Below are 26,163 nucleotides of genomic sequence, written 5' to 3' on the forward strand. Positions count from 1 at the left end.
GCGACATTTTTTGAGTCAATCAGCACACGGATTTCTCTTCATGTGCCTTAAACTGTGCAGTTTGTATTTTCGTTGTAGATAGGTTTCTTCAGACGTCCAGTAAAGTGACAATAATGGAGAACTAGCTGACGCACCCCGTTGTGAAGACCCTCTGTAAGGTGATTACACGTTTCATTTTCAAATCGCCTCCTTTACACTCAATTGCTTCCTCGACACTGAGAGAACATGAGAAATGGCTTCAATTTCAATGTGAAGCGCAGTTCAGGCTTGATGGCTTCACATCTCCAATCAATCAAATAAAATTGCAGTGAAGCGATCTAAATAAGACTCTGAAGTACTGGGAAAGATGATTATTTTGAGCGTGCCTCCCAGGGTCTGCTACGAGGCTGAAGTTGGCTTCTTATTCGCCAGCTTCTTATTCGCGTTTTTCGTTCCACCTTAAATGCTGCTGCTGTGATGTTATGTCGCCTTTCGCCTGTAGATGGCTCTCTTCGATCAGTACTAATCCGGCTGGAGTACTGTAGACATCTTCACTTAAAGGGAATATCCAAATAAATAGCGACTGTCCAAATTATATTTTTGTATGGAATATATTTCAGAAAATCGCAAACCAATTTTAAAAACTCACCACAACACGGATTTACACTGGGAAAAGGTGATTGCACTTTCTGCTTATTGCTACGGCCTTCCCCCCGATTATGAAAATGTCTCACAGTTCTGACACCGACGTGTGAAAGACAATGTAACAGACTATCAAAATCCTGAAGTGCAAGAAATTTTAAGGCACCAGTTTTTTAAATATGATCCTGGCATGTCAGAATACATTTCGAAAAAGTATGGCATGAATTGCACGAATTGCAATGGCACAAATTGTTGAGAATATCACTGACCTTGCCGATATTTGCAGGGGATACGAATGTTTTGCACATGTTGAACTACAACAAGTAAAAATTGAGCTCCTTAATCAATATCACCGGGAATGTCCAATAATGACGAACATCAGTAGCTTCAAGGAAACTTTGACTCGCACATGGAGTTTCATCTTCAAATGGAGGGTGGGAGAATTTATTTGTACTCTCGTTGCTCATTAGCTAAACATATAAAAATATGACACGGATTTGTTCGACTGCACCAGCTAGCTCTCCTCTGTCAATTGACAGAACTTTAGAAGAACATGTTCTCATACAACCAACATACAAATTACACATCTTAAGGAACATGAAGAGAAATCGTGTACTAAATAACATAAAACTGTCGCTGCAAATTATCACCAAGCTGTTTTATGTGTCTGACCACCTCTTTCCTACTTTGCAGCGAGCACAAATCTTTCTGTTTCTTCATCGCAATTTTACTGTCTCTTTCCCCCATGTGGAGATGGATCCACAGCCGAAACTTTAGGTCAGTTCCTGTTACTCCAGCCCCTTTACAACATTACATACCCACTGATTAAAGCTTAAAACTACAGCAGCAGGAGTAACAATAATGGCAACAACATGTTTGGAGTTCGGCATTTCATTTATTCTGCGGAAACATCGCATCGGAATGAACTGCCCGAGATAAAAGAGTAATTGCGGCTTCAGATCGTTTTTACAGAGCATTGCATTGTTCTGTTCATGCTGACTATACGCTTTAAATTTGTCATTTACTACAAGCGTTGCTTTTCCGGGTTTTTCTGAAATTCCTCGCATTTGAGCCAGCACTAAAATATTTCATTCCCGTCGCTGAATACATCGTGGAACCGGTATTTGCAACGGAATGCTGTCACACATTAAACCTTTTTGTTATTTGGTTCTGAAGTTTGAAAATGAAAATAAAACGGGGGTCACTTCATAGGCTTGAAAGAAGTCCAAGCAGCATAAAAACCTGCGAATTCTCACAAAGGCTGCACCTTTCTTCTGCTGCTGTTATAAATCTGCCTTAAACATTTGAATGCATACCTTACTGCTGCTAACCACATTCAACCGGGGTAAAGTTAGCTCGAAGTTCGAAAACGATTTTGGCACGCTTGTAGCGCTTTCACGAAACCTCTTAGAGTTGCGAGAATGCTTGTTTTGTGTATAAAATACATTATGGATGCTTTCTCAGCCTTTACTTTTTCGTTTTTATGACATTTTTTTGACCAAGCACGAATATTCTTTTGTCCATATCTTCGCAATGGAAGCACAGAACGCCGTCAAACCAAATGCATTTTAAAGACCACGACTTGTGGATATTTCCACACTCTTTACATCAAACTATCAGTGAGCTAATTATCTTTTTTTAAACCTCCGGTTTTTCATCGATGCGTAATTACGCACGAACTGGAACCCGGGGGACCGCTGTGTGCACACGTTCACAACGCGAGAAATACTGTTCAATACGGCTTCGTGCGAAAAACCCGTATATGACCATAGGAAGCAGAACAGCGCAGTCTCCCATTACCCAGACTGTAAGCACGGGAATAAAGCTTTGTTTGATTTCTGAAACCCTTCCTTTACGCCCTGTTTTCATTCAGGTAAGGGTCAACTATATTGAAAATACTACTGACAGCAGGAAGATTAAAATATTCTTTACTCAGCAGCTTATTAAAAACAGCTCCCATGATGTTCAAACCGATTTTTTACACAGAACACTGACACAGCTTTGCATTCTGAATCTCTTCTTCTCATGCTTTTATTTAATATGGCACAATGCACTGGGATAGGGGTATTCTGTTCACAAACCAATAGCATTTAAACCACAGCACCCACAATGCTGCAAGTGTTTTGCACACTAAGCAGGTCCTCTGACTTTTCCCAGCTTTGTTTTGGGTTGTGGAACCTTTCTTTATATTTTTTAGGATTTTCTGAAGATAACACTACAGATAATACACTGGGACAGGTGGGTCATCTTCATGGCTCAATAGCATTTCAAATACAGCACCCACACTGCTGTACCCAAGTGTTTTACACACCAGACAGGCCCCCGAACCTCGTACAACCTTGCTGTGGCTGGGGCCCCTTTCTTTAATTTTTTATGATTTTTTGAAGATAACACTACAGGTAATACACTGGGAAAGGTGGGTCGTCTTCATGGCTCAATAGCTCTTCAAGCACAACAGCCACAGTGCTGCAACCAGATGTTTTACACCAGACATTTCCCCTAACCTTATACAACCTCGCTTTGAGTTGTGGAACATTTATTTATTTTTTAATTGTTTTTTTGACTGTAATCAAGTGTTGTGCTCACTAGGCAGGCCTCCTGACCTTTCACAGTCATGCTTTGTTGTGTGCAACTTTAATTATCTTTTTAGGATTTTTTGAACATGGCAACTTCCACCGAGACGGGTGGGGGGTGTGGGGGTGCTCTTCAATAGCTTTTTCATCTATACACACAAACGGATGTAACCAAGACACTCAGAACCTGTCACGCAGGGGCTGACTGCTGAGGATAGGGATTCAATGCGGTGCCCTTGGTAGGGTTGGCGCGAGACGCAGGCGTAGTCGGAGTAAACAGGCAGGGGCCCGAGTCCGGGAAGGCGTAGTACAGGCGTAGGCACAGAATCGACAGGCGAAGGCGTAGTCGAGGGACTGGCAGGGGTCGGAGTCCGGGAAGGCGTAGAAGTTGTGTCGGTAGGCAGAGGCGTAAATGAAGAGACAGGCTGGGGTCAGGATCCGAGAAAGCGTAAAACAGGCGAAGGTACAAAATCGAGTGGCTAAAGCAGTTGTCGGAAAAGCGGGGTCGAGGTCCAGGGGAGAAGTCATAGTAAGGCAAAGGTGTAGTTAGTAGGTAAGCTCCGGGAGAGAATCTCAATCGTGAGCAATGACCGGGGGACAGATGAGGGTTTAAGTAGAGGACTGATTGACATGTGCACGTTTGGTATGGGGAGAGCTCGAGGGAATGCGGGAGCGCTTGCCTGCGTGAGGGAGATTCATGACAGAACCAACAGAATCAACCTGAACTCATAGAAAAACAAGAATGCCCCCGAGACACCTGAATCCCCCTCCTGGACCACTCTGGTATCAACACCCCCAAACCCATCCATACCAGCTTACAAGATTCAGAATCGGTGCAACCCTCCAACCTGGACCGAGAGCAGGATGGGACAAGAACCTGCACCACACTACGTACACAGGTTTGTATTTTTGGCTGAAGATGAAAATGTCTAACATAGATTGTTTTGGTTCTAGCAAACAATAAAAATAGTTGTTAAAATCCAAACACACATAATGAGATCACTCTCTGTCAGTATGTGTAACATTCTGGGTCTGGGCTCCTCTGTATTTGGGCTAAAGAGAGTTCAACAACATTTATTAAATACACTGACATCATAATCTGACAAGATCCATTGTTTAGGGGAGACTTGACCACCCACTGTCCCCCTGGTATCGTGAAGCTCATTGTCCTTTAGCATTCCAAAACCAGAATCACTTGGGACTCCGGGGGGATCGGTGTATGCAAAATATGAATTCCTTATGCAAGAAATTGTATATGGTCAATATAGCGATCATATCTTATCAGCAGATGGTAATCTCCAAGGAACAAGTAATAGGTTTATTCCACGCTGAAAAATGATCAAATGATTGATGAACCCAAGTGATTTGAAAGAAATGTTAAACAACTCAAAGCGAGGTTGTATAAGGTTAGGGGAGCTGTCTGGTGTGTAAAACACCTGGTTGCAGCACTGTGGCTGTTGTGCTTGAAGAGCTATTGACTCGTGAAGAGCACGATGTACTATCCCCATGTACCGCCTGTCTAATGGTGCCATATTGAAAAAAGAAAGGGGCCACAACCACAGCAAGGTTGTATAAGGTTCTGGGGGCTGTCTGGTGTGTAAAACACCTGGTTTCAGCAGTGTGGCTGTTGTATTTGAAATGCTATTGAGCCATGAAGATGACCCACCTGTCCCAGTGTATTACATGTAGTGTTATCTTCAGAAAATCATAAAAAAATAAAGAAAGGGGCCACAGCCACAGCAAGGCTATATAAAGTTAGGGGGCCTGTCTGGTGTGTAAAACACTTGGTTTCAGCAGTGTGGGTGCTGTATTTGAAATGCTATTGAGCCATGAAGACGACCCACCTGTCCCAGTGTATTACCTGTAGTGCTATCTTCAGAAAATCATTACAAAATAAAGAAAGTGGCCACAGCCACAGTAAGGTCGTATGAGGTTTGGGGGCCTGTCTGGTGTGTAAAACACTTGGTTTCAGCAGAGTGGGTGCTGTATTTGAAATGCTATTGAGCCATGAAGACGACCCACCTGTCCCAGTGTATTACCTGTAGTGTTATCTTCAGAAACTCATTACAAAATAAAGAAAGGGGCCACAGCCACAGTAAGGTTGTATGAGGTTCGGGGGCCTGTCTGGTGTGTAAAACACTTGGTTTCAGCAGTGTGGGTGCTGTATTTGAAATGCTATTGAGCCATGAAGACAACCCACCCATCCCACCAGTAGTGTTATCTTCAGAAAATCATAAAAAAATAAAGGTTCCATAACCCAAAACAAAGCTGGGAATAGTCAGATGACCTGCTTAGTGTGCAAAACACTTACCTGCAGCATTGTGGGTGCTGTGGTTTAAATGCTATTGGTTTGTGAACAGAATACCCCTATCCCAGTGCATTGTGCCACATTAAATAAAAGCAAGAGAAAAAGAGATTCAGAACACAAAGCTGTGTCAGTGTTCTGTGTAAAAAATCGGTTTGAACATCATGGGAGCTGTTTTTAATAAGCTGCTGAGTAAAGAATATTTTAATCTTCCTGCTGTCAGTAGTATTTTCAATATAGTTGACCCTTACCTGAATGAAAACAGGACGTAAAGGAAGGGTTTCAGAAATCAAACAAAGCTTTATTCCCGTGCTTACAGTCTGGGAAATTGGAGACCGCGCTGTTCTGCTTCCTATGGTCATATACGGGTTTTTCGCATAAAGCCGTATTGAACAGTATTTCTCGCTTTGTGAACGTGTGCACACAGCGGTCCCCCGGGTTCCAGTTCGTGCGTAATTACGCATCGATGAAAAACCGGAGGTTTAAAAAAAGATAATTAGCTCACCGATAGATTGATGTAAAGGCTGTGGAAATATCCACAAGTCGTGGTCTTTAAAACGCTTTTGGTTTGAAGGCGTTCTAGCTTCCATTGCGGAGATATGGACAAAAGCATATTCGTGCTTGGTCAAAAAAATGTCATAAAAACGAAAAAGTAAAGGCTGAGAAATCATCCACAATGTATTTTATACACAAAGCAAGTGTTTTTGTAACTCTAAGAGATTTCGTGAAAGCGCTACAGGCGTGCCAAAATCGTTTTCGAACTTCAAGCTAACTTTACCCCGGTTACTTGGATGGGAGACCGCCTGGGAATACCAGGTGCTGTAAGCTTTTAAGCGCAGGAGGCGTCCTATCCCCGCTCGCTCGCTCATTCCCCTGTTCACACCTGCAGTAAGGCTTGTCCGTCTGTTTATTTGTCAGCTTTGGCGAGACACGGGTGCTTGTGTATTAGCGTAAGCTTTTTTTTTTCTGATCAGGAACAGTTTTACAAGTCCGCAAAGGATCGAGGAAAGGTTTATCGCCAGCTGAAAAGAGACACAGCGCTTCGGCTGTGGAGACTTGTTCGGCTGGCGTTCGGAGAGTCGCGTTTTTCAGAATTGTATTGAGATCGTTTTCCACAGAGCTCAGATGTCAAAGCACAGCAGCAGCTCTCCACAGCGATCCTCTATAGCGCCCTTTCTCCCGCAGCTCCGTCCTCATTGGAAGGAAGCAAGAGTGAAAGGCTGAAGTGAAATAGAGCGGGGACGAAGGCATTGAAGAGAGAGAACGTGGGAAGAAGAGAAAAACGCAAGGGAAAAAAAGCAGCGTCGTAAAAGAGGTGACGGAGCTGTCCTCTCAATAAGATGGGTGCCAGCGAGCCTTGCTCTCGCTTACGGCCACACCCCCTTGAGCACGCCTGATCTCGTCTGATCTCGGAAGCTAAACAGGGATGGGCCTGGTTAGTACTTGGATGGGAGACGCCTGGGAATACCAGGTGCTGTAAGCTTTTAAGCGCAGGAGGCGCCCTATCCCCGCTCGCTCGCTCATTCCCCTGTTCACACCTGCAGTGCGGCTTGTCCGTCTGTTTGTCAGCTTTGGAGAGACACGGGTGCTTGTGTATTAGCGTGAGCGTTTTTTATTCTGATCATGAACAGTTTTACAAGTCCGCAAAGGATCGAGGAAAGGTTTATCGCCAGCTGAAAAGAGACACAGCGCTTCGGCTGTGGAGACTTGTTCGGCTGGCGTTCGGAGAGTCGCGTTTTTCAGAATTGTATTGAGATCGTTTTCCACAGAGCTCAGATGTCAAAGCACAGCAGCAGCTCTCCACAGCGATCCTCTATAGCGCCCTTTCTCCCGCAGCTCCGTCCTCATTAGAAGGAAGCAAGAGTGAAAGGCTGAAGTGAAATAGAGCGGGGACGAAGGCAGTGAAGAGAGAGAACGTGGGAAGAAGAGAAAAACACAAGGGAAAAAAAGCAGCGTCGGAAAAGAGGTGACGGAGCTGTCCTCTCAATAAGAAGGGTGCCAGCGAGAATTGCTCTCGCTTACGGCCACACCCCCTTGAGCACGCCTGATCTCGTCTGATCTTGGAAGCTAAACAGGGATGGGCCTGGTTAGTACTTGGATGGGAGACCGCCTGGGAATACCAGGTGCGGTAAGCTTTTAAGCGCAGGAGGCGCCCTATCCCCGCTCGCTCGCTCATTCCCCTGTTCACACGTGCAGTGCGGCTTGTCCGTCTGTTTATTTGTCAGCTTTGGCGAGACATGGGTGCTTGTGTATTAGCGTGAGCGTTTTTTATTCTGATCATGAACAGTTTTACAAGTCCGCAAAGGATCGAGGAAAGGTTTATCGCCAGCTGAAAAGAGACACAGCGCTTCGGCTGTGGAGACTTGTTCGGCTGGCGTTCGGAGAGTCGCGTTTTTCAGAATTGTATTGAGATCGTTTTCCACAGAGCTCAGATGTCAAAGCACAGCAGCAGCTCTCCACAGCGATCCTCTATAGCGCCCTTTCTCCCGCAGCTCCGTCCTCATTGGAAGGAAGCAAGAGTGAAAGGCTGAAGTAAAATAGAGCGGGGACGAAGGCAGTGAAGAGAGAGAACGTGGGAAGAAGAGAAAAACGCAAGGGAAAAAAAGCAGCGTCGTAAAAGAGGTGACGGAGCTGTCCTCTCAATAAGAAGGGTGCCAGCGAGCCTTGCTCTCGCTTACGGCCACACCCCCTTGAGCACGCCTGATCTCGTCTGATCTCGGAAGCTAAACAGGGATGGGCCTGGTTAGTACTTGGATGGGAGACCGCCTGGGAATACCAGGTGCTGTAAGCTTTTAAGCGCAGGAGGCGCCCTATCCCCGCTCGCTCGCTCATTCCCCTGTTCACACCTGCAGTGCGGCTTTTCCGTCTGTTTATTTGTGAGCTTTGGCGAAACACGGGTGCTTGTGTATTAGCGTGAGCGTTTTTTATTCTGATCAGGAACAGTTTTACAAGTCCGCAAAGGATCGAGGAAAGGTTTATCGCCAGCTGAAAAGAGACACAGTGCTTCGGCTGTGGAGACTTGTTCGGCTGGCGTTCGGAGAGTCGCGTTTTTCAGAATTGTATTGAGATCGTTTTCCACAGAGCTCACATGTCAAAGAACAGCAGCAGCTCTCCACAGCGATCCTCTATAGCGCCCTTTCTCCCGCAGCTCCGTCCTCATTGGAAGGAAGCAAGAGTGAAAGGCTGAAGTGAAATAGAGCGTGGACGAAGGCAGTGAAGAGAGAGAACGTGGGAAGAAGAGAAAAACGCAAGGGAAAAAAAGCCGCGTCGTAAAAGAGGTGACGGAGCTGTCCTCTCAATAAGAAGGGTGCCAGCGAGTTTTGCTTTTGTTTACGGCCACACCCCCTTGAGCACGCCTGATCTCGTCTGATCTTGGAAGCTAAACAGGGATGGGCCTGGTTAGTACTTGGATGGGAGACCGCCTGGGAATACCAGGTGCTGTAAGCTTTTAAGCGCAGGAGGCGCCCTATCCCCGCTCGCTCGCTCATTCCCCTGTTCACACCTGCAGTGCGGCTTGTCCGTCTGTTTATTTGTGAGCTTTGGCGAGACACGGGTGCTTGTGTATTAGCGTGAGCGTTTTTTATTCTGATCAGGAACAGTTTTACAAGTCCGCAAAGGATCGAGGAAAGGTTTATCGCCAGCTGAAAAGAGACACAGCGCTTCGGCTGTGGAGACTTGTTCGGCTGGCGTTCGGAGAGTTGCGTTTTTCAGAATTGTATTGAGATCGTTTTCCACAGAGCTCAGATGTCAAAGCACAGCAGCAGCTCTCCACAGCGATCCTCTATAGCGCCCTTTCTCCCGCAGCTCCGTCCTCATTGGAAGGAAGCAAGAGTGAAAGGCTGAAGTGAAATAGAGCGGGGACGAAGGCAGTGAAGAGAGAGAACGTGGGAAGAAGAGAAAAACGCAAGGGAAAAAAAGCAGCGTCGTAAAAGAGGTGACGGAGCTGTCCTCTCAATAAGAAGGGTGCCAGCGAGAATTGCTCTCGCTTACGGCCACACCCCCTTGAGCACGCCTGATCTCGTCTGATCTCGGAAGCTAAACAGGGATGTGCCTGGTTAGTACTTGGATGGGAGACCGCCTGGGAATACCAGGTGCGGTAAGCTTTTAAGCGCAGGAGGCGCCCTATCCCCGCTCGCTCGCTCATTCCCCTGTTCACACGTGCAGTGCGGCTTGTCCGTCTGTTTATTTGTCAGCTTTGGCGAGACATGGGTGCTTGTGTATTAGCGTGAGCGTTTTTTATTCTGATCATGAACAGTTTTACAAGTCCGCAAAGGATCGAGGAAAGGTTTATCGCCAGCTGAAAAGAGACACAGCGCTTCGGCTGTGGAGACTTGTTCGGCTGGCGTTCGGAGAGTCGCGTTTTTCAGAATTGTATTGAGATCGTTTTCCACAGAGCTCAGATGTCAAAGCACAGCAGCAGCTCTCCACAGCGATCCTCTATAGCGTCCTTTCTCCCGCAGCTCCGTCCTCATTGGAAGGAAGCAAGAGTGAAAGGCTGAAGTGAAATAGAGCGGGGACGAAGGCATTGAAGAGAGAGAACGTGGGAAGAAGAGAAAAACGCAAGGGAAAAAAAGCAGCGTCGTAAAAGAGGTGACGGAGCTGTCCTCTCAATAAGATGGGTGCCAGCGAGCCTTGCTCTTGCTTACGGCCACACCCCCTTGAGCACGCCTGATCTTGTCTGATCTCGGAAGCTAAACAGGGATGGGCCTGGTTAGTACTTGGATGGGAGACGCCTGGGAATACCAGGTGCTGTAAGCTTTTAAGCACAGGAGGCGCCCTATCCCCGCTCGCTCGCTCATTCCCCTGTTCACACGTGCAGTGCGGCTTGTCCGTCTGTTTATTTGTCAGCTTTGGCGAGACATGGGTGCTTGTGTATTAGCGTGAGCGTTTTTTATTCTGATCATGAACAGTTTTACAAGTCCGCAAAGGATCGAGGAAAGGTTTATCGCCAGCTGAAAAGAGACACAGCGCTTCGGCTGTGGAGACTTGTTCGGCTGGCGTTCGGAGAGTCGCGTTTTTCAGAATTGTATTGAGATCGTTTTCCACAGAGCTCAGATGTCAAAGCACAGCAGCAGCTCTCCACAGCGATCCTCTATAGCGCCCTTTCTCCCGCAGCTCCGTCCTCATTGGAAGGAAGCAAGAGTGAAAGGCTGAAGTGAAATAGAGCGGGGACGAAGGCAGTGAAGAGAGAGAACGTGGGAAGAAGAGAAAAACGCAAGGGAAAAAAAGCAGCGTCGTAAAAGAGGTGACGGAGCTGTCCTCTCAATAAGAAGGGTGCCAGCGAGCCTTGCTCTCGCTTACAGCCACACCCCCTTGAGCACGCCTGATCTTGTCTGATCTCGGAAGCTAAACAGGGATGGGCCTGGTTAGTACTTGGATGGGAGACCGCCTGGGAATACCAGGTGCTGTAAGCTTTTAAGCGCAGGAGGCGCCCTATCCCCGCTCGCTCGCTCATTCCCCTGTTCACACGTGCAGTGCGGCTTGTCCGTCTGTTTATTTGTCAGCTTTGGCGAGACACGGGTGCTTGTGTATTAGCGTGAGCGTTTTTTATTCTGATCATGAACAGTTTTACAAGTCCGCAAAGGATCGAGGAAAGGTTTATCGCCAGCTGAAAAGAGACACAGCGCTTCGGCTGTGGAGACTTGTTCGGCTGGCGTTCGGAGAGTCGCGTTTTTCAGAATTGTATTGAGATCGTTTTCCACAGAGCTCAGATGTCAAAGCACAGCAGCAGCTCTCCACAGCGATCCTCTATAGCGCCCTTTCTCCCGCAGCTCCGTCCTCATTGGAAGGAAGCAAGAGTGAAAGGCTGAAGTGAAATAGAGCGGGGACGAAGGCAGTGAAGAGAGAGAACGTGGGAAGAAGAGAAAAACGCAAGGGAAAAAAAGCAGCGTCGTAAAAGAGGTGACGGAGCTGTCCTCTCAATAAGAAGGGTGCCAGCGAGCCTTGCTCTCGCTTACAGCCACACCCCCTTGAGCACGCCTGATCTTGTCTGATCTCGGAAGCTAAACAGGGATGGGCCTGGTTAGTACTTGGATGGGAGACCGCCTGGGAATACCAGGTGCTGTAAGCTTTTAAGCGCAGGAGGCGCCCTATCCCCGCTCGCTCGCTCATTCCCCTGTTCACACGTGCAGTGCGGCTTGTCCGTCTGTTTATTTGTCAGCTTTGGCGAGACACGGGTGCTTGTGTATTAGCGTGAGCGTTTTTTATTCTGATCAGGAACAGTTTTACAAGTCCGCAAAGGATCGAGGAAAGGTTTATCGCCAGCTGAAAAGAGACACAGCGCTTCGGCTGTGGAGACTTGTTCGGCTGGCGTTCGGAGAGTCGTGTTTTTCAGAGTTGTATTGAGATCGTTTTCCATAGAGCTCAGATGTCAAAGCACAGCAGCAGCTCTCCACAGCGATCCTCTATAGCGCCCTTCCTCCCGCAGCTCCGTCCTCATTGGAAGGAAGCAAGAGTGAAAGGCTGAAGTGAAATAGAGCGGGGACGAAGGTAGTGAAGAGAGAGAACGTGGGAAGAAGAGAAAAACACAAGGGAAAAAAAGCAGCGTCGTAAAAGAGGTGACGGAGCTGTCCTCTCAATAAGAAGGGTGCCAGCGAGCCTTGCTCTCACTTACGGCCACACCCCCTTGAGCACACCTGATCTCGTCTGATCTCGGAAGCTAAACAGGAATGGGCCTGGTTAGTACTTGGATGAGAGACCGCCTGGGAATACCAGGTGCTGTAAGCATTTAAGCGCAGGAGGCGCCCTATCCCCGCTCGCTCGCTCATTCCCCTGTTCACACGTGCAGTGCAGCTTGTCCGTCTGTTTATTTGTCAGCTTTGGCGAGACACGGGTGCTTGTGTATTAGCGTGAGCGTTTTTTATTCTGATCATGAACAGTTTGACAAGTCCGCAAAGGATCGAGGAAAGGTTTATCGCCAGCTGAAAAGAGACACAGCGCTTCGGCTGTGGAGACTTGTTCGGCTGGCGTTCGGAGAGTCGCGTTTTTCAGAATTGTATTGAGATCGTTTTCCACAGAGCTCAGATGTCAAAGCACAGCAGCAGCTCTCCACAGCGATCCTCTATAGCGCCCTTTCTCCCGCAGCTCCGTCCTCATTGGAAGGAAGCAAGAGTGAAAGGCTGAAGTGAAATAGAGCGGGGACAAAGGCAGTGAAGAGAGAGAACGTGGGAAGAAGAGAAAAACGCAAGGGAAAAAAAGCAGCGTCGTAAAAGAGGTGACGGAGCTGTCCTCTCAATAAGAAGGGTGCCAGCGAGCCTTGCTCTCGCTTACGGCCACACCCCCTTGAGCACTCCTGATCTCGTCTGATCTCGGAAGCTAAACAGGGATGGGCCTGGTTAGTACTTGGATGGGAGACCGCCTGGGAATACCAGGTGCTGTAAGCTTTTAAGCGCAGGAGGCGCCCTATCCCCGCTCGCTCGCTCATTCCCCTGTTCACACCTGCAGTGCGGCTTGTCCGTCTGTTTATTTGACAGCTTTGTCGAGACACGGGTGCTTGTGTATTAGCGTGAGCGTTTTTTATTCTGATCAGGAACAGTTTGACAAGTCCGCAAAGGATCGTGGAAAGGTTTATCGCCAGCTGAAAAGAGACACAGCGCTTCGGCTGTGGAGACTTGTTCGGCTGACGTTCGGAGAGTCGCGTTTTTCAGAATTGTATTGAGATCGTTTTCCATAGAGCTCAGATGTCAAAGCAATAAGAACTCTGTTAAACCCATCTAGAAACATGCAATCAGCATGTTATTGCTGAAGCAATAGTCACAACATTATTCCACACCTGGGTGAGAGGCGGGTTATGATGACAGTCATGCTTTCTACACCTTATACTGAGCTCAGAAATGGCCCAAGCGGACATCTCACGAGCAGATCCCTCCGCGTATAAGAAAGGCAACTTGTCTCAGCAAAAATACCACGGATTCACATCCAAAATATGATAAAAAGGCAAAAACCCCACACTTGGAATGCAAACGTACCCTAAAAAGGAAACACGGTTTTAAAACCAACTTGATTTTCCCCTGGAGAAACCTTTTTATGGACACACATCGCATCTATTACACATGTAGAACTAAATATAAAGATAAAACTTAATATAAGAAGTCATGACATATCACACATGACGAAGTCTGGTCCAGAATAAACAGTTTACACTGACCCACCTTTATTTACCCTGGTCACTCACTTCTATTAACTGTTTAACTGGGTAACAAATTAATATTTGTTTCAATTTGGGATCTACACCTGGGAGCCCTGAAATGTTGGCCAGAGGGGAGAAGCTGATATTCAGACGTGAGAATATATTTTAAAAAAGGATCTGATGTTGTTTTTCACCTGTCTAATCAAAGCTTGTTCAAAAATTATCTGATTATAGGACACACGAGTTTATAATCATACTCATTCCACTTTTTAACCCCGTATATATGCACAATATGAAACGTATATACACTAAATCTCACGTGTGACTCCCATAATATACATTTCTTTACGAAAATTAGGAACACTTACTACAATTATCAACCCCCCATGACGAGGCAATATTTCATACCTTTGTTTCTTTGTGGGTTCAAAGTTCTGTCCTGTCGTTTCACACGTAATGTTTTGGTAGTTATCTCAATTTTCCTTTGCAATTATCTCCAAGATCATCATCAACTTTTTGTAAAACGCTATGCACAACTGATATTTAAAGAAAGTCCTGTACCAAAACGTCTTCGTAGGGAAAGACAACTTTTTTTTCCTTACGTTAGTCGCTACACGGTTACTCAGAAAATCCATTCACCGCCTTTAAAAAAAAAGTTTCGTTTTTTATTGTGGTTCACTGACATTTCTGTCACAATTCTTAGGGACCCCAAATAAAATTCACTTGCCGGTATAAAAACTCCGGCGAGGATAAGACAGGTATCGAGCCACCTGCGTATCTAGCGGACGTTTGAAATAAAAAAAATGGCGTGTAATGTTGCGAAGGGCTACTGTTTTTTTATAGTTTGTCGATTGTAAGGGACGTGGGCCGCGACAGAAATACTGGACGTGGTGGGAAAAGGTTTATTGATGGTTTATTGTACCGCAACGGTCACAATTGACTCACCAGCAAAGATGGCGCCGAGGCCACATCGACTCCCTCCCGCCCTGCCTCGCACCGAAGCTCGAGCTGCGGAGCGCGACGCCAAACCGCCGGTCCACGGTCACGGGCGCCGGACATAGACGTCATAAACCCTTCCGAGGCGCAGGAATTATAGATCACTGTAGTTTCTTCTGGACCCGGGTTAGGGACAGTGTGCCCTCCGTGAGAGTCTTCTGAGGAAGCCAGTGTCTCATGGGTGTCCAGGCTTGGTACCATCTGTCCATCACAGGACACACAGACACACACACTCACACACCCTGGACAGGACACCAGTCCATCACAGGACACACACACACTCACTCACACACCCTGGACAGGACACCAGTCCATCACAGGACACACACACACTCACACACCCTGGACAGGACACCAGTCACTCACTGACACTCACACACCCTGAACAGGACACCAGTCCCTCACAGGACACACACACAACCTGGATAGGACACCAGTCCCTCACAGGACACTCAGACACACACACTCACACACCCTGTTCAGGAACCAGTCCATCACATGACAAACACACACTCACTCACACACCCTGGACAGGACAGCACTCCATCACAGGACACACACACACCAGGGCCAGTTTTCCCAGAAGCCAATTAGCCCAAAAGCCTGTCTTTGGACCCGGAGAACACAGGGAGAACATGCAGACTCCACACAGACAGTCCCCCCCCCCTCCGGGTCCAGACCCGAGCCCGGAGCCCCCCCGCGCTGAACCCCTCCGTACAGACGGCCGCACACAGCTCCGTTGTTCCCGATTCCCGAGGTGATCTGTTAAAAGAAGCCGGTGTGTTGCCTCCAGGTGACATTTCCTACTGGAGTCAGGACAGGAAGCTCTTCTGTACACAGAAGGGGGTGGGGAACAAGCCGCCCAGCCCTGTGGTTGAAGCCGATACCCCGGCTTCTCTCCAGACACAGCTGGGTGAGCTCCTCCAGTCAGTACAGGGGGCTCTACTGTACACAGAGGGTGGTGGGGATGTGGAACAACTCCTTTGTTCGGGGCCTTGGGGCATTCTTGTTGTGAAAGGCACTATATAAAAAAACTGAATTGAAATTGAATCTTACAGGTTTGGGTTTTTCGGAGATCTTGTCAGAGATCTTGTCTGACGTGCCATTTCAAAAACGTAACGACACTCCTCACGTCCGAGCGCCGCCGGTCTGTGATGTAACGTATGCTTACACAACCATGACGGTTTCATCATGGACAGCACGAAAGCCCGAAAAGTGGTTGACGTTTTAATTTGGCGATGGATCCCAGTTTTTTTTTTTATTTTGGAGGCCAAAGAGGACAAAAAAGGAAACGTCTGGAGGTGGATCGATGGTCATCTCTGCGGTTGTTCTGATGTTCTGGAAAAAAAAAAAAAAAAAACGGCTCGCTTGCCCGGTCGTGTAGTGTTTCCACACCCCACGCAAATCAACTTCTCTTCGCCCCCGGGGGCTCGTCGCCCGCCGCACCCCTCTCACGTGATAGGGGCTTCCCCCGGCTGTGACGTACTTACCCTACCCCCTTTTCCGCCAACGTCATACCGAAGGTCGCGCTTCGGGCCGCGGCGATGTTGACGGACTGTCTTGTAGCGTGAGAAGGGTTTAAATTTTGACTTAAGGAGTTGGCCATCGTTATATTTCGCGAGGTATCATACGGGGGGAAAAAGAACATTTATATTTATCAACCTACTAGTAATACTGGGTGGATGTCACGTTCCCCAAAGTTCAGTGCCTCTCTCTAATTAAGTAGAAACGCGACATTAAACTCCGTTCGAAACGGGAGAAATCACCAGGACACGATACAACTGACGTCTGGAAAAGAAAAAAAGGACTCCTATTCCCATTTGTAATGACCCTGTCGTGTTTTTCCCGGTGTGCGCTTATCTTTCGGAGACCGTTTCTCTCTGGTGTTGTTTTGCTGTTGGAATAAATGCCGATGTGACCCTTCTGTGTGGAGTCTGCGTGTTCTCTCCAGCGGGTCGTTTCCTCCACCGCAGGGGCTGGTCGAACCGGGGTCTCCCAATCGTCACAGAAGTGTGTGTCGTTTTGGGTGGTGGTGGGGGGGTGCATCGGGGATACTGCACCCCGAGGGGGTGACCTCTCACCTTACTCCGGACGAAGGGAGAAGACCTGTACCTTCACGAGTCCGGGTTGTGAAAACTTCTTCTGGCAGTTCAAAACGTTTCGAAGGGACTACAGCGCTACCCTGTTTTCCATTTGTATCGTGTATTATTAGACAGTCATAAGTATCTGTACTGATCACAGAGTCCCCCTCTCACTGCCAGGACTGAAGCCCAGTGCAGCACGAATAATAATAATAATTAATAAGTCTGGACTCTCCACTCAGAGCTCCTCCCAGGTCAGGGGGATCCCCTCCAGCCCCCCCAGTATGCAGCCCCTACCTGGATGATGCTCCAGTCCGCTCAGCACACAGCAGCTCTCAGTGGGGAGGAGAGCAGAGGGATGGAGCCAGTTCAGAGAGGGGGGTGATAAGGAGGCCATGATGGGTCAAGACCAGGGGGGGAATCAGGCCAGGATAGTGGGGTAACACCCCTAGTCTTCTCCAGAAACCCCCCCGGGATTGTTAACGAGCACAGAGAGTCAGGACCTCGGTTTTACGTCTCATCCGAAGGACGGCGCCTGTTTACAGTCCAGTGTCCCCCGTCACTATACTGGGGCATCAGGACCCACACAGACTGCAGGGTGAGAGCGCCCCCTGCTGGCCCCACTCACACCTCTCCCAGCAGCAACCTTAGGGGGGGGGGGAGGGAAAAAAACAAAAGCTAAACAGATTTTTTTTTAAAAAAATTTATTGATGCTTAACAAAAGGTCATCAGTCCAGTCTGGGGCCCCTCAGCATCAGTCCAGACCAGTCTGGGGCCCCTCAGCTTCAGTCCAGTCTGGGGCCCCTCAGCTTCAGTCCAGTGCAGTCTGGGGTCCCTCAGCTTCAGTCCAGACTGGGGTCCCTCAGCATCGGTCCAGCACAGTCTGGGGTCCCTCAGCTTCGGTCCAGCACAGACTGGGGTCCCTCAGCTTTGGTCCAGACTGGGGTCCCTAAGCTTCGGTCCAGCACAGTCTGGGGTCCCTCAGCTTCGGTATAGCACAGCCTGAGGTCCCTCAGCTGTGGTCCAGTCCAGTCTGGGGCCTCTCAGCTCCAGTCTAGTCCAGTCTGGGGCCCCTCAGCTCCAGTCCAGTCCAGTCTGGTGTCCCTCAGCTCCAGTGCTGTCCAGTCTGGGGTCCCTCAGCTTCAGACCAGCACAGTCTGGGGTCCCTCAACTTCGGTCCAGCACAGTCTGGTGTCCCTCAGCTTCGGCACAGCACAGTCTGATGTCCCTCAGCTTCAGTCCAGACTGGGGTCCCTCAGCTTCGGTCCAGACTGGGGTCCCTCAGCATCGGTCCAGCACAGTCTGGGGTCCCTCAGCTTCGGTCCAGTCTGGGGTCCCTCAGCTTCGGTCCAGCACAGACTGGGGTCCCTCAGCTTTGGTCCAGACTGGGGTCCCTAAGCTTCGGTCCAGCACAGTCTGGGGTCCCTCAGCTTCGGTATAGCACAGCCTGAGGTCCCTCAGCTGTGGTCCAGTCCAGTCTGGGGCCTCTCAGCTCCAGTCTAGTCCAGTCTGGGGCCCCTCAGCTCCAGTCCAGTCCAGTCTGGTGTCCCTCAGCTCCAGTGCTGTCCAGTCTGGGGTCCCTCAGCTTCAGACCAGCACAGTCTGGGGTCCCTCAACTTCGGTCCAGCACAGTCTGGTGTCCCTCAGCTTCGGCACAGCACAGACTGGGGTCCCTCAGCTTCGGTCCAGCTTAGACTGGGGTCCCTCAGCTTCGGTCTAGCACAGTCTGATGTCCCTCAGCTTCAGTCCAGACTGGGGTCCCTCAGCTTCGGTCCAGCACAGTCTGGTGTCCCTCAGCTCCTGTCCAGTCCAGTCTGGGGTCCCTCAGCTTCGGTCCAGCACAGTCTGGGGTCCCTCAGCTTCGGTCCAGTCTGGTGTCTCTCAGCTCCAGTCCAGTCCAGTCTGGTGTCCCTAGGCTGCAGTCCAGTCGTCTGGTGTCCCTCAGCTCCGGTCCAGTCCAATTCAGTCCAGTCCAGTCCAGTCCAGATCTTAGCAGGCATAGAACCAGGAAAGGAACCTGGAAAGAATATTGTTATTGCAGGTGTGAGGGACCCCAGACTGTGCTGGACCGAAGCTGAGGGACCCCAGACTGGACTGGACAGGAGCTGAGGGACACCAGACTGTGACACCAGACAGACGGGGGACACTGGACTGTAAACAGACACAGACGTCACCATGACATCAAACAGCAAGAGGAGACTCCTCCTTGAATCACAGACACGACCGGGCGGCGCCCCCCTGTCTGCTCACCTGCACCTCCTCTTCCTCTTCTTGTCCTTCCCGGCAGCCTGCTCCTCCTCTCCCTCACTCTTCCTCTCCTGAGCTACGGTCTCCGCCGCCTCCATCGGCTCGTCCTGATCTTCTGTCTCCACTGACACGCAGCTCAGGGACTTCAAAAAGACGCATCGGCGCTTCTGAAGCAGAGACAGGAGAGTCACGTTAAGAGTCGGACTGGACACTCCAGTACATGAACACTGCACTGAGAGAGAGAGGGGTTGATACAGACACACTGACTGGACACTCCAGGACATGAACACTGCACTGAGAGAGAGAGGGGTTCATACAGACACACTGACTGGACACTCCAGGACATGAACACTGCACTGAGAGAGAGAGGGGTTCATACAGACACACTGACTGGACACTCCAGTACATGAACACTGCACTGAGAGAGAGAGGGGTTCATACAGACACACTGACTGGACACTGGACAGGAGTAAAGAGAGGATCAGAGCATTACCCACCTTCTTTTTCTTCTGTCTCACAGGAGGTGGTGATTGGACCTCCTCCAGCTGGAGTCCTTGGAGGGAGAGAGGGGGCAGGAGAGGGACAGCACAGGGAGAGAAAGAGAGAGACAGGTGAGTCAAGTGTCCCAAGAGCACAGAGACTCTGCTGAGATCACACTCGCAGTGAGTGAGCCTGGGTGTAGCCCACTAATACTGACCCACTGGACACCACAGGACAGAGAGGAGGAGGAGGAGAGAGACACACTGCCTGGACACCACAGGACAGAGAGGAGGAGAGAGACACACTGAGGACAGAGAGGAGGAGGAGAGAGACACTGACAGACAGGGCTGAAAGAGAGAGAGACAGAGAGGCAGGGACAGGCAGACAGCAGGCCGAAAGAGACACTGACAGACAGGGCTGAAAGAGAGAGAGACAATGAGACCCAGGGACAGACAAGACGGCAAAACTCCACCACAGACAGGACAGGGGGCAGGGTGGGACCAGCACTGACCTCCTTCCTCTCTCCTGCCGGTAGAGCTGTCTCCACCTCCTCTTCCTCCTGCAAGTCAAGAGACAGGCTGAGAGAGTGACGGGCTGGCGGGACATCGGCGAACAGAGCTGAAGGCAGAGAGCAGAGGAGACAGGCCCAGCTGGGACAACGCAGGACAGACAGAGAGACAGGCAGGGAGACACACGGAGAGACACAGGGAGAGAGACCCAGCTGGGACAACGCAGGACAGACAGAGAGCAGGGAGACACAAGGAGAGACACAGGGAGAGAGACCCATTTGGGATAACGTAGGACAGACAGAGAGCAGGGAGACACATGGAGAGAGAGAGGAGGGAGGGAGACACAGCTGGGACAACGCAGGACAGACAGAGAGACAGGCAGGGAGACACACAGAGAGACACAGGGAGAGAGACCCAGCTGGGACAACGCAGGACAGACAGAGAGCAGGGAGACACACGGAGAGACACAGGGAGACAGGCCCAGCTGGGACAATGCAGGACAGACAGAGAGCAGGGAGACACACGGAGAGACACAGGGAGACAGGCCCAGCTGGGACAACGCAGGACAGACAGAGAGCAGGGAGACACACGGAGAGACACAGGGAGAGAGACCCAGCTGGGACAACGCAGGACAGACAGAGAGCAGGGAGACATGGAGAGACTCAGACAGAAGGACAGAAAGACAGAAAGAGAGAAGTACAGACGGACAAAAAGACAGAGAAAAGGACAGATGGACTGATGGACAGAAAGGCAGAGAAAAGGACAGAAAGACAGATGGACAGATGGACAGAGAAAAGAACAGAATGACAGAGGGACAGATGGACAGAGGGACAGATGGACTGAAGGATAGATGGACAGAAGGACAGATGGACAGACAGACGGACAGACGGACAGACTCTGCCCCACTTGCCTCGTCATACATCTCAGCCTCTCTCCTTGCCCTCCGCACTGGGGAGCCCCAGGCGGGGCCTGGCGGGGCCGGGCGGGTGATGGGGGGCAGGACGGGCGGGGGCAGGGGCAGGGGCACCGCCCCGGGCAGCAGGGGGGGCTCGAGGGGCATGGTGGGGAGGAAGGGGGGGCGGCGTGGCGGGGCGGTCAGGGGCCTGAGGGGGCCGGAGGGGGGGGCCGGGGCCGGGGAGCGGAGGGGGCTCTCGGGCGAGGAGGGGGGGGACACCGAGCCGAACGAGCTGGGCGAGCCCGAGCGGGACGAGCCGGGCGACCCCAGGGGCCAGAGTGGGGAGCTGAGTGGGGAGCTGTAGGGTATCGGGAATTTAGGGGTCAGTGTGGGGAGCTGTAGGGTATTGGGAGTTTAGGGGCCAGAGTGGGGAGCTGTAGGGTATCGGGAGTTTAGGGGACAGAGTGTGGAGCTGTAGGGTATCGGGAGTTTAGGGGTCAGTGGGGGAGCTGTAGGGTAGATGTGGGGCACCGGGCCCACCACAGGGCGGCCGGTCCAGTCTCGCGGAAGGCGACCGGGTCAGACTTACGGAAAAGCACCGGGACTTGGGCCAGGACCTCTCCCGCTGCCAGTCCGGGTTCGGCCTGACCGGTGTGACCTGTGAAGACGCCAAACAGCCCATCTCCGAGACAGCTCTGACCAAATAGCCCAGCCCAGTCGTGTCGAGACTAGGGGCCCTGGGCAGTCTCTACAGTGTGTCCAGTGAGAGTTTGGACAGGTGAGTCTGACCAGTGTGTCCAGTAAGAGTCTGGACAGGTGAGTCTCTACAGTGTGTCCAGTGAGAGTCTGGACAGGTGAGTGTGTACAGTGTGTCCAGTAAGAGTCTGGACAGGTGAGTTTCTACAGTGTGTCCAGTGAGAGTCCGGACAGGTGAGTCTCTACAGTGTGTCCAGGAAGAGTGTAGGACGTCCAGAGGCAATCTGTGCTCTCAGAAGGCCATAATGGACCTGCAGCTTGGTTTTCCTCGGACCCGCGACCCTGTCTCTTGAGCCGAGGCGTGTCCTCAGTCAAGATCACCATTGGAAGTGTCTCTCCTCGTCTGGAGGTGTTACCTTGAGACCTGGTCTGTCAAGCACTTTGCGCTGCTATGTGTGTGAAAGGTGCTCTATCAGTGAAGTTTATTATTATTATTATAATACAGCGAGCGCTGCTGGGGGCGGAGAGGCCAGTCGGAGGAGGGCTGGACGCTGGACGCTGGACGGCGGGCGGGAGGGGTGGACTTACGACGCCTCGCCGGGCCCGGGTCCTGCTGCGACCGCGCACGGCCGTGCGGCATCTCTGTCGGTCCATCGCCCTGCCGAGACAAGCAGAGTCACAGAGGGGAGGGGAGGTGGCGGAGCCACACAGCTGGGCGGCTTGTTCCCCACCCCCGCCCCCCTCTGTGTATAGTGTATAGTAGAGCCTCCTGTCCTGACTGGAGGAGCTCACCCAGCTGTGTCTGGAGAGAAGCCAGGGTATCGGCTTCAACCACAGGGCTGGGCAGCTTGTTCCCCACCCCCACCACTCTCTGTGTAGAGGTGCACCTCCTCTCAATATCTTTTTACAGCACGATCACACCCATAAGAGTGGAGTAACGGGAAAAAAAAAACAACTTATTTCTCAACTTATTTTGTTATTTCTCGACAGCGGCATTTTTAACTGACTTGCCGATTTCACGGGGATACTTCAGAGTGAATCTGAAGCTGGAACTATTATTTGATTGAAGTCGAAGTAACCCACGAATCTTTTTTGGAAGAAACACGTGTTTAGAAAGCGCTATATAGTCCTTTCCTCCTCCTCTCTCTTCACTCCTCTGAGCTCACGGGGCTCCAGCGCCGCCCCCCGCTAGATTCCGCCGCTCTGTGACATCAGGCGGCTCATTGTGACGCCCCCGTGATGTCGCCCCCGACGCGCTCACGGCTCGGCCGCGAAACAAAAATGGCCGACATTTTTCGCGGTTGTTTTTTTTTTAGGTGGACATTTTATTTTTCCAACTCTCAGCGGCCAGCCGGGTGTCCCTGTACGACCCCGGTAGTTGCCACCTCGGACAGGCAGGGGAAACGGGTCCAGGTGTTTCCGGCCCAATGGTTACAAAAGCTGCACTTGAATTTAAAGACAAAATCACGTCGAGGGCGCATTCAGCACCCCCACGTCCAACACGGGTTTCCGTTAGGTATGGTTCAGTGAAATTAGCACCCCACCTACCCCCAAGTCAAAGAAAGACCAACCTCCACCCCCCTCTAGCGGCCAAGGGCAGAAATTTCGGGCCACGCCACGTCCAAAAAACACGGGTTCCCCCCCCCCCCGTCCTGCGGGGAAAAGAGACGGCATTTTCTTTTCCGAGCGCTGCGTGGGACCTCACGACCCCCCCCAAAAAAACGGGCTTCGGAGACGAGGAAAACCAGGCACGTCGACCTCTCTACAACACCACCCGGCCGTTTCTGTTTCAGACCGTGGGAAAAAAGAAAATTTCACCCCTCACCGACCGCCACGCAAAAAAACTCAACTTCACGCTACAGAAACGGCCTGTGTGAGGGGGGGCACGGGAAAAAAATAAAACCTGCGTGTTTTCGGCAGAGTAAGCTCAGCGGGGAAACTCCCTGAATCTCGGGGTTGCTTCTTGAACCCCGAAAACGACCTTTTTTCTCTCTCTCGTTTTCTTGGTGTCTGGGACGTTCACGAACTCCGCCGCGTCGGTGCGATTCCCAGTGGGACTTGAACATAACCCCCACCCCGTGGAGCCACAGCGCCCCCGTGTGGCCGAGAGGACCACCACCCGCAGGGCTGAGCTTTTACTGCCGTGTCCCGCTTTCACTCTAACTATAAATGAGGGAATCAAGGAGGAGAATTAATATTGTGATCCACCAGTCCATCACAGGACACACACACACCCTGGACAGGACACCAGTCCTTCACAGGATACCAGTCCATCACAGTACACACACACACCCTGGACAGGACACCAGTCCATCACAGGACACACACACACTCACACACCCTGGACAGGACAGCAGTCCATCACAGGACACACACACACTCACACACCCTGGACAGGACACCAGTCCATCACAGGATGTTCAGCGCCTCTCTCTAATAAAGTAGAAACGCGACATTAAACTCCGTTCAAAACGGGAGAAATCACCAGGATACCATACACTTTGCTCCGGACGATGGGAGAAGACCTGTACCTTCACGAGTCCGGGTTGTGAAAACTTCTTCTGGCAGTTCAAAACGTTTCGAAGAGACTACAGCGCTACCCTGTTTTCCATTTCTATCGTGTATTATTATACAGTCATAAGTATCTGTACTGATCACAGAGTCCCTCTCTCACTGCCAGAACTGAAGCCCAGTGCAGCACGAATAATAATAATTAATTCGTCTGGACTCTCCACTCAGAGCTCTTCCCAGGTCAGGGGGATCCAGTGGGGAGGAGAGCAGAGGGATGGAGCCAGTTCAGAGAGGGGGGTGATTAGGAGGCCATGATGGGTCAAGACCAGGGGGGGAATCAGGCCAGGATAGTGGGATAACACCCCGACTCTTCTCCAGAAACACCCCGGGATTGTTAATGAGCACAGAGAGTCAGGACCTTGGTTTGACGTCTCATCCGAAGGACGGCGCCTGTTTACAGTCCACTGTCCCCTGTCACTATACTGGGGCATCAGGACCCACACAGACTGCAGGGTGAGAGCGCCCCCTGCTGGCCCCACTCACACTTCTCCCAGCAGCAACTTTGGGGGGGGAAACCAAAAGCTAAACAGATTTTTTTTTTAAAATTTTTATTGATGCTTAACAAAAGAACAAAAATTACAAGCTTCAGTCCAGACTGGGGTCTGGGGTCCCTCAGCTTCAGTCCAGTCCAGTCTGGGGCCCCTCAGCTTCAGTTCAGTCCAGTTTGGGGCCCCTCAGCTTCAGTCCAGTCCAGTCTGGGACCCCTCAGCTCCAGTCCAACCTGGTGTCCCTCAGCTCCAGTGCAGTCCAGACTGGGGTCCCTCAGCTTCGGTCCAGCACAGTCTGGGGTCCCTCAGCTTCAGTCCAGACTGGGGTCCCTCAGCTTCGGTCCAGCACAGTCTGGGGTCCCTCAGCTCCAGTCCAGTCCAGTCTGGTGTCTCTCAGCTCCTGTCCAGTCCAGTCTGGGGCCCCTCAGCTCCAGTCCAGTCCAGTCTGGTGTCTCTTAGCTCCAGTGCAGTCCAGTCTGGTGTCTCTCAGCTCCGGTCCAGTCCAGTCTGGTGTCCCTAGGCTCCAGTCCAGTCCAGTCTGGTGTCCCTCAGCTCCTGTCCAGTCCAGTCTGGGGCCCCTCAGCTTCAGTGCAGTCCAGTCTGGCGTCCCTCAGCTCCAGTCCAGTCCAGTCCAGATCTTAGCTGGCACAGAACCAGGAAAGGAACCTGGAAAGAATATTGTTATTGCAGGTGTGAGGGACACAGACACAGACGTCACCATGACATCAAACAGCAAGAGGAGACTCCTCCTTGAATCACAGACACGACCGGGCGGCGCCCCCCTGTCTGCTCACCTGCACCTCCTCTTCCTCTTCTTGTCCTTCCCGGCAGCCTGCTCCTCCTCTCCCTCGCTCTTCCTCTCCTGACCCACGGTCTCCGCCGCCTCCATCGCCTCGTCCTGATCATCTGTCTCCACCGACACGCAGCTCAGGGAGTTTAAAAAGACGCACCAGCGCTTCTGAAGCAGAGACAGGAGAGTCACGTTAAGAGTCGGACTGGACACTCCAGGACATGAACACTGCACTGAGAGAGAGAGAGGGGTTCATACAGACACATGACTGGACACTCCAGTACATGAACACTGCACTGAGAGAGAGAGGGGTTCATACAGACACACTGACTGGACACTCCAGTACATGAACACTGCACTGAGAGAGAGAGGGGTTCATACAGACACACTGACTGGACACTCCAGTACATGAACACTGCACTGAGAGAGAGAGGGGTTCATACAGACACACTGACTGGACACTGACTGGACACTGGACAGGAGTAAAGAGAGGATCAGAGCATTACCCACCTTATTTTTCTTCTGTCTCACAGGAGGTGGTGATTGGACCTCCTCCAGCTGGAGTCCAAGGAGGGAGAGAGGGGGTAGGAGAGGGACAGCACAGGGAGAGAAAGAGAGAGACAGGTGAGTCAAGTGTCCCAAGAGTACAGAGACTCTGCTGAGATCACACTCGCAGTGAGTGACACCGACACTAACCAGCCTCAGGACAGCACTGCTAGAGCACCACAACCCAGACTCAACCACATCACAGCACAGATCAAACAGCAATATCTCACACACTGG

General features: G+C 50.9%; 5 non-coding genes and 5 pseudogenes across 5 annotated transcripts; all 10 read left to right on the plus strand.

Annotated features, from left to right (window-relative positions):
- The first annotated feature begins 6,864 nt into the window (after positions 1-6,864).
- LOC138218189 (5S ribosomal RNA) lies at positions 6,865-6,982 on the plus strand (annotated as a pseudogene).
- A 533-nt stretch (positions 6,983-7,515) lies between these two features.
- On the plus strand, positions 7,516-7,634 carry LOC138217905 (5S ribosomal RNA; annotated as a pseudogene).
- Positions 7,635-8,171: 537 nt separating this feature from the next.
- Positions 8,172-8,290, plus strand: LOC138219112 (5S ribosomal RNA). The gene has a single exon (XR_011181573.1). It is a non-coding gene; the product is annotated as a 5S ribosomal RNA (ribosomal RNA).
- A 537-nt stretch (positions 8,291-8,827) lies between these two features.
- On the plus strand, positions 8,828-8,946 carry LOC138217239 (5S ribosomal RNA). Its single transcript, XR_011180951.1, has one exon. It is a non-coding gene; the product is annotated as a 5S ribosomal RNA (ribosomal RNA).
- A 537-nt stretch (positions 8,947-9,483) lies between these two features.
- On the plus strand, positions 9,484-9,602 carry LOC138218314 (5S ribosomal RNA; annotated as a pseudogene).
- A 537-nt stretch (positions 9,603-10,139) lies between these two features.
- Positions 10,140-10,257, plus strand: LOC138218668 (5S ribosomal RNA; annotated as a pseudogene).
- Positions 10,258-10,794: 537 nt separating this feature from the next.
- Positions 10,795-10,913, plus strand: LOC138216984 (5S ribosomal RNA). The gene has a single exon (XR_011180697.1). It is a non-coding gene; the product is annotated as a 5S ribosomal RNA (ribosomal RNA).
- A 537-nt stretch (positions 10,914-11,450) lies between these two features.
- On the plus strand, positions 11,451-11,569 carry LOC138216985 (5S ribosomal RNA). The gene has a single exon (XR_011180698.1). It is a non-coding gene; the product is annotated as a 5S ribosomal RNA (ribosomal RNA).
- A 537-nt stretch (positions 11,570-12,106) lies between these two features.
- LOC138218513 (5S ribosomal RNA) lies at positions 12,107-12,225 on the plus strand (annotated as a pseudogene).
- Positions 12,226-12,762: 537 nt separating this feature from the next.
- LOC138244739 (5S ribosomal RNA) lies at positions 12,763-12,881 on the plus strand. The gene has a single exon (XR_011193354.1). It is a non-coding gene; the product is annotated as a 5S ribosomal RNA (ribosomal RNA).
- Positions 12,882-26,163: the final 13,282 nt, after the last annotated feature.

This window comes from Lepisosteus oculatus, chromosome 14 (assembly GCF_040954835.1).
Source record: "Lepisosteus oculatus isolate fLepOcu1 chromosome 14, fLepOcu1.hap2, whole genome shotgun sequence".
Classification (NCBI taxonomy): domain Eukaryota; kingdom Metazoa; phylum Chordata; class Actinopteri; order Semionotiformes; family Lepisosteidae; genus Lepisosteus; species Lepisosteus oculatus.